The sequence below is a fragment of the Vipera berus genome, assembly GCF_964194415.1.
Source record: "Vipera berus genome assembly, chromosome: W".
Taxonomy (NCBI): Eukaryota; Metazoa; Chordata; class Lepidosauria; order Squamata; family Viperidae; genus Vipera; species Vipera berus.
In genome coordinates this window covers 45833335-45845391 of record NC_138210.1, presented here as the reverse complement: position 1 = coordinate 45845391, position 12057 = coordinate 45833335, and the positions used below count along the sequence as shown (strand labels likewise).

Genomic DNA, 12057 nt, shown 5'->3' with positions numbered 1-12057 from the left:
AAATGCGGTGATCCAGGAAATCGATGGTCACCCGGTACAACTGGCACTTCTCCAACTTGGCAAACAGCCGATGTTCTCGGAGTCGCTGCAGGACCTGATGGAGATGCTGATGGTGCACCTCACGCGACGGGGAGTAGATCAGGATGTCATCCAAGTAGATCACGACAAACTGATCCAACAAATCCCGGAAAATGTCATTCATGAAATGCTGAAACACGGCGGGGGCATTGGTCAGGCCAAACGGCATCACCGTGTACTCAAAATGTCCATAGCGAGTACCAAACGCCGTCTTCCACTCATCACCCGGCCGAACCCTGACGAGGTTGTAAGCTCCACGCAGGTCCAGTTTCGTGAAGATCTTAGCCTCCCGGAGTCGGTCCAAGAGTTCGGGGATGAGGGGCAGCGGGTAACGATTGCGCACCGTGATGGCGTTAAGTTTCCTATAATCGCAGCAAAGCTGTAATTCGCCCGACTTCTTCTTGACAAAGAGCACGGGTGCAGACACTGGCGAGGACGAGGGCCGGATGAAACCGCGAGCCAAATTCTTCTCCAGAAAGTCCCGCAATGCAGCCAACTCGGGGTCTGACATGGAGTACAAACGCCCCACTGGGAGAGGCGCATCAGGGACTAAATCAATGGGGCAGTCATAGGGCCTGTGCGGGGGTAATTGATCCGCCTGTGTCTCGCTGAACACATCAGCAAAGTCGGACAGTTCGGGAGGCAAGGAAACCCCTGGGGAACCCTCCACCTGGCCCGCACACATATGGCGGGAGTGGTCCACGCACTGCAAGCTTGGGAAGGTGACCAAGTTCTGTGACCAATAGATCTGTAGGTCATGCGCCCGGAGCCACGCCAGTCCCAAGACCACGGGGAAATGCAGATCTGAGGTGATATAGAACTGGATGGCCTCCACATGGGAACTGATGGCCATACATAATGGTTGCGTGGCGGCCGTAATTGGCCCAGACAGGAGCACTCGACCATCGATAGTCTCCACTAACATGGGCGGATCCACCGGGCACTGGGGAACAGCCCATTTGGCCACAAATGCTGAGTCCATAAAATTTGTGGTGGCCCCAGAGTCAATTAAGGCATGGACTGGAATCCCCTCTGGCTTGCCAGGAAGGATCAGACGTGCCTCCAAAATCAGATGCCGTGGAGGTCCACAGGCAGCATCGGAAAGACATCGCTCAGTGTTGTTGTGGGACGCTCGATCTATCACACCGTCTAGATCGGGCTCGGGGCGTTTCCCGACAGAAAAGTAGGGGACTTTCTCGGAGCAGGCTCGGTCACTGATGCCCGCTGTCGCTTCTTTGGGCAAAAAGCAGCCAAATGCCCAGGGTCCCCACAGTAAAAACACAACCCCCCCGATCGTCGTCTGTTCATTTCAGTCACCGATAGACGAGACCTGGCGGCACCCAGCTCCATTGGCTCCTCCCTTTGAACTGGGGGCTCACGCACAACAGGGGCGGCAGGGGTCTGTGGGGTGGCACGGCGACTCCTTCGCTGCTGCAACCGAGCATTGATCCGCAGGCAGAGATGGATCAGCCCATTAAGGTCTGAGGGAATATCCACACGGGCCAGCTCATCCAACATCTCCTCCGACAATCCATCCTGGAAGGCATCCACAAGCGCAGCCTCATTCCAGGCGGAATCCTGGCTAAGCAGCCGAAAATCGCTGATATAGCCCTATAGGGGGCGTTGACCCTGCCTCAGAGCTTTCAGGCGTCGAGTAGCAGTCTGCGTCTTAATAGGGTCCTCATACATCAGACGCATATGATCACAAAACCCCACAAAGTTGTCCAACAATGGGCTAGGTTGAGCCAGCAGAGGCGTGCCCCAACGAGCTGCATCACCCGAAAGAAGGCTTAACACAAACCCCACCTTATCCCGGTCAGTGGGGAAATCAGCTGCTCTCACGCTGATAAAGAGCTGGCATTGTCCCAGGAAAGCAGGAAACAGTTCTGGAGTGCCTGTAAATTTATCCGGCATTGCAACTTGGCATTTTCTCCTGGGTGGGGGTGATGGTGGGGGTGCAGCATGAACCTGAGCTTGCAGTTGAGCCACCTGAGCTGCCAGCAAAGTGAGTTGCTGGGTGAGCTGGGCATTCTCAGCACGTAGCTGCTCCATAATATTAGTAAGGGGTGGGAGGCTGAAAGCAAACTGTTCTGTACCAGCCTGCTACCGGCCTTGCAGAAAAGGCAACCCCTTTACAGACGGCAAGAGGCTGGAATACGTCTGCCAAATTTATTACAAAAACAAACAAGACACGAACCAAGATACCGGAGCTTTGAAACACTATCTGAGCGGTTGCTTTCAGCAAACCAGCCCTCCCCACACAAGTCCTTTATAAAGAGTTCAGGGCGTGGCTTCTCTCTCCCTCCTTCCGAGAAGCCCCATTGCCTTCCTCTGTTTACTCCTACTTGACTGCCTCCTGCGCCGGGCGTCCTTGAACAGGGCCAGCTGTGGGTCATCTTCATCCACGCTGTCAGGCTCACACAGCTGGGTCTCCACCAGGTGGGAGGGGCCTGGCTGGGGGCTCTGCGGAGCCTCAAAGCCATCATCAGCAAGTTCTTCAACACCCCCCTCCTCCCCCTCATCTGAGTCATCCGACCCAACTGCCGAACCCACAGGCTGACCCTGAATCACAACAGGCGCGAAGGCGGCGGCCCTGCTCTGCATCGGGGGACCAGCACTCCTGGAGATCAGAGCGAACCTGTTCGCCCCAGAGGCCATCAGTACCGTCGCGTACCGGGACCTCGTGGCCAAGCTCAACGCCAACTTCCGGCCCCGGCGCTCCAAAGTGGCCGCGAGGTCACAGTTTGAAAAAAGGGACCAGCGCCCCGACGAGTCCGGTGCCGAATTCCTCGCCGCCCTACGAGAAGCCGCCGTCGCCTGCAAGTTTTCAAACTTGGAGGAGCGGCTACGAGACCGGCTGATTTGCGGCCTACGAGACAGGCGGCTGCAAGAGCGCCTGTTCGAAAGAGAGGAGGTTTCGCTCCAGGAAGCCGAAGACGCCATCCTGGCCCACGAAGCGGCCTGCGGGGCCGTCCAAGCAGTCCAGGAGACCCGGACCGGCAGCCAGGCGGCCAGCATCCACCGGCAGGTTGCCACAGCCGAGGACGAGCAGAGCATCGACCTCCTCCAGCAGAGGTCGACCCCCGACCAGCGAGTCAGACACCCAGACAAGCCCAGGCCTCCTAGCAACGCCACCAACCCTCAGAAGTGCACAGGGTGCGGTGGGAACCATGTGCGCAGCCTCTGTAAGTTCCGGTCGGCCACGTGTCGGGCCTGCAAGAAAACAGGCCACATAGCTGCGGTCTGTCGTAGCCGCCGCCCCCGAGAAGAGATCCACGAGCTACAACCGGAGGAATCGCCGTTCGAAGGTACTGGGGCCCCGACCAAAATGCGAATTGGCTATGTTGAGAGCCGGCTGGCCATTAACCACACGGGTAGCCGCCGGCTGCTCAACCCCAAAATTAGGTTAACAGTCCGCTTGCAAGGCGTTCCTTGCAGCATGGAGCTTGACTCCGGATCCGCGGTCTCCATCATTTCGGATGCGACCCTTAACTATATTAATAGCCGGAGCAAGCAGCGGATTAAATTACGGCCTACAAATTTAGCCCTGACCGCCCTCCCGAATTTGCCGGTCAAGGTAAGGGGGGAGGCTACCGTTTCGGTGGGGTTTAAGGGTCGTTTAAGGGAGATTAATTAGAGTTTGGGATTGGCTTTCTATACTTGTGTTCACTCCTCATTATATATGGAAACACAACCAGCCATTATGGTTTATAAGCTGTGGTTTATGGTTTAGTGTTTTAGATTCTGGCAACAATACCTTATTAGAAAAACTAAAGTTAGCACATCATTTGGGATCAGGCAGATTTATGGAAATGAACTGTTTATTTGAGAGGTTTCAACTGCATTGTTGCAAAATCACACAAATAATTATAATTATGCTTCAAAACTTAAGTTGCTAACCTTTGGTGGGACAGTACTGTAATTGCCTAGGCTTTCTAGACAGATGACTCTCCTAGGGGATACTTGTCATTTTTAAAAAGAAAAAAAAACAGCATTGTTCTTGCTAGAAAATGAGAGTGCAACCTTTTTAATGCTAAGGTCCATACATGCTCTTTCAGTGATTTAGGAACCGTACTTCAGAAAATGGACAGGACCAGGAGAAAAACTAAATATGATTTAAATAAGTTTGTAATCATATTTTTGACCATACATGACTCTCATTCTGTCACATAAACATAATTTCATAGCAATTTTTAGAGGTGGTTGGGAAGGTGGAGTTTATATTCCCCCTATGTAGAATGTGTAAATACAGGGGTTGTAGGGTTACACATACAAGTTTTAATGTAGCACAAATCTTGATTTCTTATAATTAGATCTCTGTATTAATTTGTTATATGGATAATTGGCAGCTTCTAATAGTGCTTGTCATATACAGGCGAAAGTCGAAAAATTAGAATATTGTGCAAAAGTTCATTTATTTCAGTAATGCACCATAATATATGAGATAGACTCATTACATGCAAAGCAAGATAGTTCAAGCCGTGATTTGTCATAATTGTGATGATTATGGCGTACAGCTCATGAAAACCCCAAATCCACAATCTCAGAAAATTAGAATATTACATGCAATCAATAAAACAAGGAGTGTACATAGAACAATATCGGACCTCTGAAAAGTATAAGCATGCATACGTACTCAGTACTTGGTTTGGGCCCCTTTTCCAGCAATTACTGCCTCAATGCGGCGTGGCATGGAAGCTATCAGCCTGTGGCACTGCTGAGGTGTTATGGAAGACCAGGATGCTTCAATAGTGGCCTTCAGCTCTTCTGCATTGTTCGGTCTCATGTCTCTCATCTTTCTCTTGGCAATGCCCCATAGATTCTCTATGGGGTTCAGGTCAGGCGAGTTTGCTGGCCAATCAATCACAGTAATCCCACGGTCATTGAACCAGGTTTTGGTGCTTTTGGCAGTGTGGGCAGGTGCCAAGTCCTGCTGGAAAATGAAGTCAGCATCCCCATAAAGCTCGTCTGCGGAAGGAAGCATGAAGTGCTCCAAAATCTCCTGGTAGACGGCTGCGTTGACCCTGGACTTCATGAAGCACAGTGGACCAACACCAGCAGATGACATGGCTCCCCAAATCAACGCAGACTGTGGAAACTTCACACTGGACTTCAAGCATCTTGCAGTGTGTGCCTCTCCATTCTTCCTCCAGACTCTGGGTCCTTGGTTTCCAAATGAGATGCAAAAGTTGCTCTCATCAGAAAAGAGGACTTTGGACCACTGAGCAACAGACCAGGTCTGTTTTTCTTTAGCCCAGGTAAGACGCTTCTGACGTTTGTTGTTCAGCAGCGGCTTGACAAGAGGAATACGACATTTGAAGCCCATGTCCAGGATCCGTCTGTGTGTGGTGGCTCTTGATGCACTGACTCCAGCCTCAGTCCACTCCTTGTGAAAGTCCCCAACACTTTTGAATGGCCTTTTCCTGACAATCCTCTCCAGGCTACGGTCATCCCTGCTGCTTGTGCACCTTTTTCTTCCACTTTTCCCTTCCACATAACTTTCTATTAATGTGCTTTGATACAGCACTTGGGGAACATCCAACGTCTTTTGCAATTACCTTTTGAGGCTTTCCCTCCTTATGGAGGGTGTCAATGATGGTTTTCTGCACAACTGTCAGGTCAGCAGTCTTCCCCATGATTGTGATTCCTACTGAACCAGACTGAGAGACCATTTAAAGGCTCAGGAACCCTTTGCAGGTGTTATGGCTTAATTAGCTGATTAGAGTGGGACACTTTGAGCCTAGAATATTGCACCTTTTCACAATATTCTAATTTACTGAGATTGTGGATTTGGGGTTTTCCTGAGCTGTAAGCCATAATCCCCCTTCATGGATTACTGCCTTGTCGTGGCGAAGGGGCTTGCGTAATTCAATGAAGCTATGAGCTATGCCGTGCAGGGCCACCCAAGACGGACAGGTCATAGCAGAGAGTTCTGACAAAACGTGATCCACTGGAGAAGGAAATGGCAACCCACTCCAGTATCTTTGCCATGAAAACCCTATGGACAGTACCAAAAGGCAAAACGATATGACGCTGGAAGATGAGCCCCTCAGGTCGGAAGGCGTCCAATATGCTACTGGGGAAGAGCAGAGGGCTAGTACTAGTAGCGCCAGAAAGAATGAAGCGACTGGGCCAAAGCCGAAAGGACGCTCAGCTGTGGATATGTCTGGTGGTGAAAGGAAAGTCCGATGCTGTAAAGATTTTTTCTCCATAGGAACCTGGAATGTAAGATCCATGAATCAAGGCAAGCTGGACGTGGTCAAACAAGAGATGACAAGACTGAACATCAACATCTTAGGTATCAGCGAACTAAAATGGACAGGAATGGGTGAATTTAATTCAGATGACCATCAGGTATACTACTGCGGGCAAGAATCCCTCAGAAGAAATGGAGTAGCCTTCATAGTCAATAAAAGAGTAGGAAAAGCAATACTGGGATACAATCCTCAAAATGACAGAATGATCTCAGTTCGAATCCAAGGCAAACCATTCAATATCACAGTAGTCCAAGTCTATGCCCCAACCACCGGTGCTGAAGAGGATGAAATTGACCGGTTCTATGAAGCCCTACAGCACCTTATAGAACTAACACCAAAAAATGATGTCCTTATCATCATGGGGGATTGGAATGCTAAAGTAGGAAGCCAAAAGATAACCGGAATAACAGGCAAGTTTGGCCTTGGAGTACAAAATGAAGCAGGGCACAGGCTGATAGAATTTTGTCAAGAGAATACGATGGTCATAGCAAACACTCTTTTCCAACAACCCAAGAGACGGCTCTACACGTGGACATCACCAGACGGTCAACACAGAAATCAGATCGACTATATGCTCTGCAGCCAAAGATGGAGAAGCTCTATACAGTCAGTAAAAACAAGACCAGGAGCTGACTGTGGCTCAGACCATGAGCTTCTTGTTGCAAAGTTTAGGCTTAAACTGAAGAAAGTAGGGAAAAGCACCAGGCCAGTCAGGTATGAATTAAATCATATCCCCGTTGAATATACAGTAGAGGTGACAAATAGATTTAAGGAATTAGATCTGATAGACAGAGTGCCTGAAGAACTATGGACAGAGGTTCGCAACATTGTACAAGAGGTAGCAACCAAAACCATCCCAAAGAAAAAGAAATGCAAGAAAGCAAAATGGCTGTCTGAGGAAGCTTTGCAAATAGCTGAGGAAAGGAGGGAAGCAAAAGGCAAGGGAGAAAAAGAAAGATACGCCCAATTGAATGCAGAATTCCAGAGAATAGCTAGAAGAGATAAGAATGCCTTCTTAAATGAACAGTGCAAAGAAATAGAAGAAAACAATAGAATAGGGAGGACCAGAGATCTTTTCAAGAAAATTGGAGAGATGAAGGGAACGTTCAATGCAAAAATGGGCATGATAAAGGACCAAAATGGCAGGGACCTAACAGAGGCAGAAGAGATTAAGAAGAGGTGGCAAAATTACACAGAAGAACTATACAAGAATGAGCTTAACGTCCCTGATAATCACAATGAGGTGGTCACTGACCTCGAGCCAGACATCCTAGAATGTGAAGTGAAGTGGGCCTTAGAAAAGCTGAGCAACAACAAAGCTAGTGGAGGTGACAGTATTCCAGCTGAGCTATTCAAAATCTTAAAAGACGATGCAGTAAAAGTGCTACACTCAATTTGCCAGCAAATTTGGAAAACTCAACAGTGGCCACAGGATTGGAAAAGATCAGTTTACATTCCAATTCCAAAGAAAGGCAGTGCCAAAGAATGTTCAAACTATCGCACCATTGCACTCATTTCTCATGCTAGTAAAGTTATGCTTAAAATCCTACAAGCTAGACTCCAGCAGTATGTGGATCGAGAACTACCAGAAGTACAGGCAGGATTTCGAAGAGGCAGAGGAACTAGAGATCAAATAGCCAACATACGCTGGATCATGGAGAAAGCTAGAGAGTTCCAGAAAAACATCTACTTCTGCTTCATTGACTATGCTAAAGCCTTTGATTGTGTGGATCATAACAAACTGTGGCAAGTTCTTAAGGAGATGGGAGTACCAGAACATCTTATTTGTCTCTTGAGAAACCTATATGCGGGCCAAGAAGCAACAGTGAGAACTGGACACGGAACCACTGATTGGTTCCAAATTGGGAAAGGAGTCCGGCAAGGCTGTATACTGTCGCCTTGCCTATTTAACTTATATGCAGAGCACATCATGAGAAAGGCAGGGCTAGATGAATCAAAAGTTGGAATTAAGATTGCTGGAAGAAATATCAACAACCTAAGATATGCAGATGATACCACTCTAATGGCAGAAAGTGAAGAGGAACTGAAGAGTCTCTTGTTGCGAGTGAAGAAGGAGAGTGCAAAAGTTGGGTTGAAACTAAACATTAAGAAAACCAAGATCATGGCATCCGGCCCTCTCAATTCCTGGCAAATAGATGGGGAAGAAATGGAGGTAGTGACAGATTTTATTTTCCTGGGCTCCAAGATCACTGCAGATGGGGACTGTAGTCAAGAAATTAAAAGACGCTTGCTCCTAGGGAGGAAAGCCATGGCAAATCTAGACAGCACACTAAAAAGCAGAGACATCACCCTGTCAACAAAAGTGCGTATAGTCAAGGCTATGGTCTTCCCAGTTGCAATGTATGGCAGTGAAAGTTGGACCATAAGAAAGGCTGAGCGCAAAAGAATTGAGGCCTTTGAACTCTGGTGCTGGAGAAGACTCCTGCGAGTCCCTTGGACTGCAAGGCGATCAAACCGGTCAGTCCTAGAGGAGATCAACCCTGACTGCTCTTTAGAAGGCCAGATCCTGAAGCTAAAACTCAAATACTTTGGCCACCTAATGAGGAGGAAGGACTCACTGGAGAAGAGCCTAATGCTGGGAAAGATTGAGGGCAATAGAAGAAGAGGACGACAGAGAATGAGGTGGCTGGATGGAGTCACTGAAGCAGTAGGCGTGAGCTTAAATGGACTCCAGAAGATGGTAGAGGACAGGAAAGCCTGGAGGAACATTGTCCATAGGGTCGCGATGGGTCGGACACGACTTCGCAACTAACAACAACAACAAAGCCATAATCATGACAATTATGACAAATCACGGCTTGAACTATCTTGCTTTGCATGTAATCGTAATGTGTCTATGTCATATATTAGTTTCCCCTTTTAAGTTGCATTACTGAAATAAATGAACTTTTGCGCGAATTCTAATTTTTTGAGTTTCACCTGTAGTTTTGTCATATGTTCTTGTTCCAGTTTTCATTTAAAGTTGTGAAAAACATGGTTTGTACAGGTAGTCCTTGACGTATGACCACAATTGAGCCTAAAATTTCTATTCCTACGTGAGAGTTTTTAAGTGAGTTTTGCCCCATTTTACAACCTTTCTTGCCACAGTTGTTAAGTGAATCATTGCAATTGTTAAGTTAGTAACACAGTTGTAAAGTGAATCTGGCCTCCCCATTGACTTTGCTTTTCAGAAGGACCCTGGGACACTGTAATCGTCATAAACATGAACCAGTTGCCAAGTGTTGGAATTTTGATCATGTGACCATGGGGATGCTGCAACAGTTGTGTAAAAAACAGTCATAGGTCACTTTTTTCAGTTCCATGGTAACTTTGAACAGTCACTAAATCAATGGTTGTAAGTTGACTATCTGTAATAAGGGATTCTAAATGCACAATTTTTTCTGTGCATTGTACTGAATGCAATGACATGCTTCAAGTTGAATAAAGTTTCATTGGAAAACTTTGTGTACCATTTTAGAACTCCTTAGGTTTGCCCTCCCTTTCAAGATGGCTGGTGCAGAGAAAGAGTTTTTTTTCTCTTACCAACGATCTGCTGATTTCACTGCTAAAGCTGGTTGTTTAGCTGTGCTGCTCCCTGGTTTTGAATGGGAGCACTTAGGAGTGACCCAAGATGACTTTTGAAGATCGATCATGGACCCAGTGGGCAAAGAGGGGGATCTTGAACATTCCAATTCCCTCTGGAAGCGTATATCCATCTTCCTGTCAAGCAGTTTCGTTATCTAAGCACAGTGGAATTTTAACTTTCACTTTTTGACTTCATTGTTTTATTTTGCTTATTGTTTTAAAAGTTGATTAATGGTTGGATGCTGATTTATTTCAATCCCTTGGTGGACTCTAATTGCTTTTTCTCTTTTTATATATGTTGTTCTGGATAACCTCTGTCCTTTCCGTATGGAAATCATGGCAACTTCGGTGTGTGTGTGTGTGTGAGAAAAGTTCTCAGACTCTCACCAATGGATTCTGTATTTTTGGAATTTGCAAAACACCTGGAGTTTATTTCCATTGAACTTTTCTTATAATCTTGGATTGAAATACAGAGGCAAACATACTTTTTTGTTGTTTGTTCCCTGGCTAAATTTCACAGATTAAGATGGATGAACAGTCTCTGAAACCTAAGAAAAGAAGGTGGGGAGATGTGCAGCTCCTAGCTGGATTTCTCTCTCAAAAGCTTGATCAAACTATAATGATTCTTAAAAGAATGGTAATCAGAAGATTTATCTTTGGATGTGGACAAAGATACACAAAAGGACTCCAGATCAAAGAGAGAGTCACAGCTGGAGAACCAGCAAAGTGGATTTCATCTGCTGTTCTCATGTTAAGTCTGTACATTATTTCAACATTATAGCTTTGACTGAAAGGGAAAGACAGATTCCAGACATCTATGAGTTCTGAGGGAAACGATGGATTTATTACAGTTAATTGGCAATTACTTCTGTTTGCACTTTGATCGAAAGAAAGACCTATTTTGAAGACAGAATTTACTATATTTAATTAAACAATTGGCTATATATATATATTAAGAAACAAACATAGATATTTGACCCAGGATGATTTTTTTATAAACTTTTGAGATGATTTGGGATAGATAAGACAGGGCTTTTCAACCTTTTCACCCATTGTACCACTTTTAGGATATGGCAACATCCGAGTACCACCAGTCGTCTAGCTAGCAAGGTGCCAAAAACTTGATGACCCCCCCCCAAAAAAGGAAAAAAGTGATGAAGTACAGGTAGTCCTTGACTTACAACAGTTTGCTTACTGAGTGTTCGAAGTTACAATGGCACTGAAAAAAGTGCCCCCCAAGCCATAGCTGAGCAAGACACCTGCCCACCCGCCCGGCAGCGCTCTTCCTCCTGTCTGAGGTTTTCATTGTTGTGAGCATTTCTGTTCAGGATTGGCAGCGGGGGTGGGGTGGTGTTTGGTTTTTATTCCCCCCCATCTGCTGGGTGGTTGCAGCAGGTTTTGGTCACTTCACATGACCCTGGGACACTGTGACCCTCATAAATATGAATCAGTTCCCAAGCATCTGAATGTAAATCACAAGACCTTGCAGATGCTGCAACATTCCAGCTGATCATCGCTTCTTCTGGGCTCAGCAGAAGCACCGGGATCAGTGCCGAGCTCCAGCTGGAGCCTGGCGCTGATCCTGGCGCTTCCACTGAGCCCTGACAGCACTGCAGCTCCAGCCATCTCTCACTCAGGCTTGTGTGGTACTGCCACCAGTTCAGCTCATTCCCTTCCCCCGCTACCACTTTTCTAGGATGGTCGCGTACCACCTGCCAGGTGCCAATGTACCACAGGTGGTACCCGTACCACTGGTTGAAAAGCTCTGAGCTACACAGCTTTTTGGAGTTCACTAACCTTTACCAGCAATTCATCCTCTCCTTTGCTAAAATAGCCCTACTGATTACTGAACTTTTGAAAATGGGTAAAGGGGGCAAAACCCGGTCCTAGCCAACCTTTAAAATGGACTATGGAATGCCAAGCAGCATTTGAGCAGCTCAAAAGGTTGTTCGCAGGAGAACCAGTCCTCAAACAGCCTAACCCCTAGGAGCAGTTCGTCATCGAGGCATATGCTAGCAATGTTGCAGTGGGTGCAGTTCTTCATAAAAATAACAAGGGAGACCTGCAACCATGTGCTTACACCTCCAGGAAACTCACTGACACAGAGCAACAATGGGCTGTATGGTTGAAGGAAGCA

The 12057-nt window shown here is 47.0% G+C and overlaps 1 protein-coding gene across 1 annotated transcript in view; it reads left to right on the top strand.

Annotated features, from left to right (window-relative positions):
- LOC308676264 (zinc finger E-box-binding homeobox 1-like) overlaps positions 1-12057 on the top strand; it is a gene marked incomplete at both ends in the record, with an annotated part of 401367 nt that overhangs the window by 13962 nt on the left and 375348 nt on the right. The gene's annotated exons all lie outside the window — the stretch shown is intronic.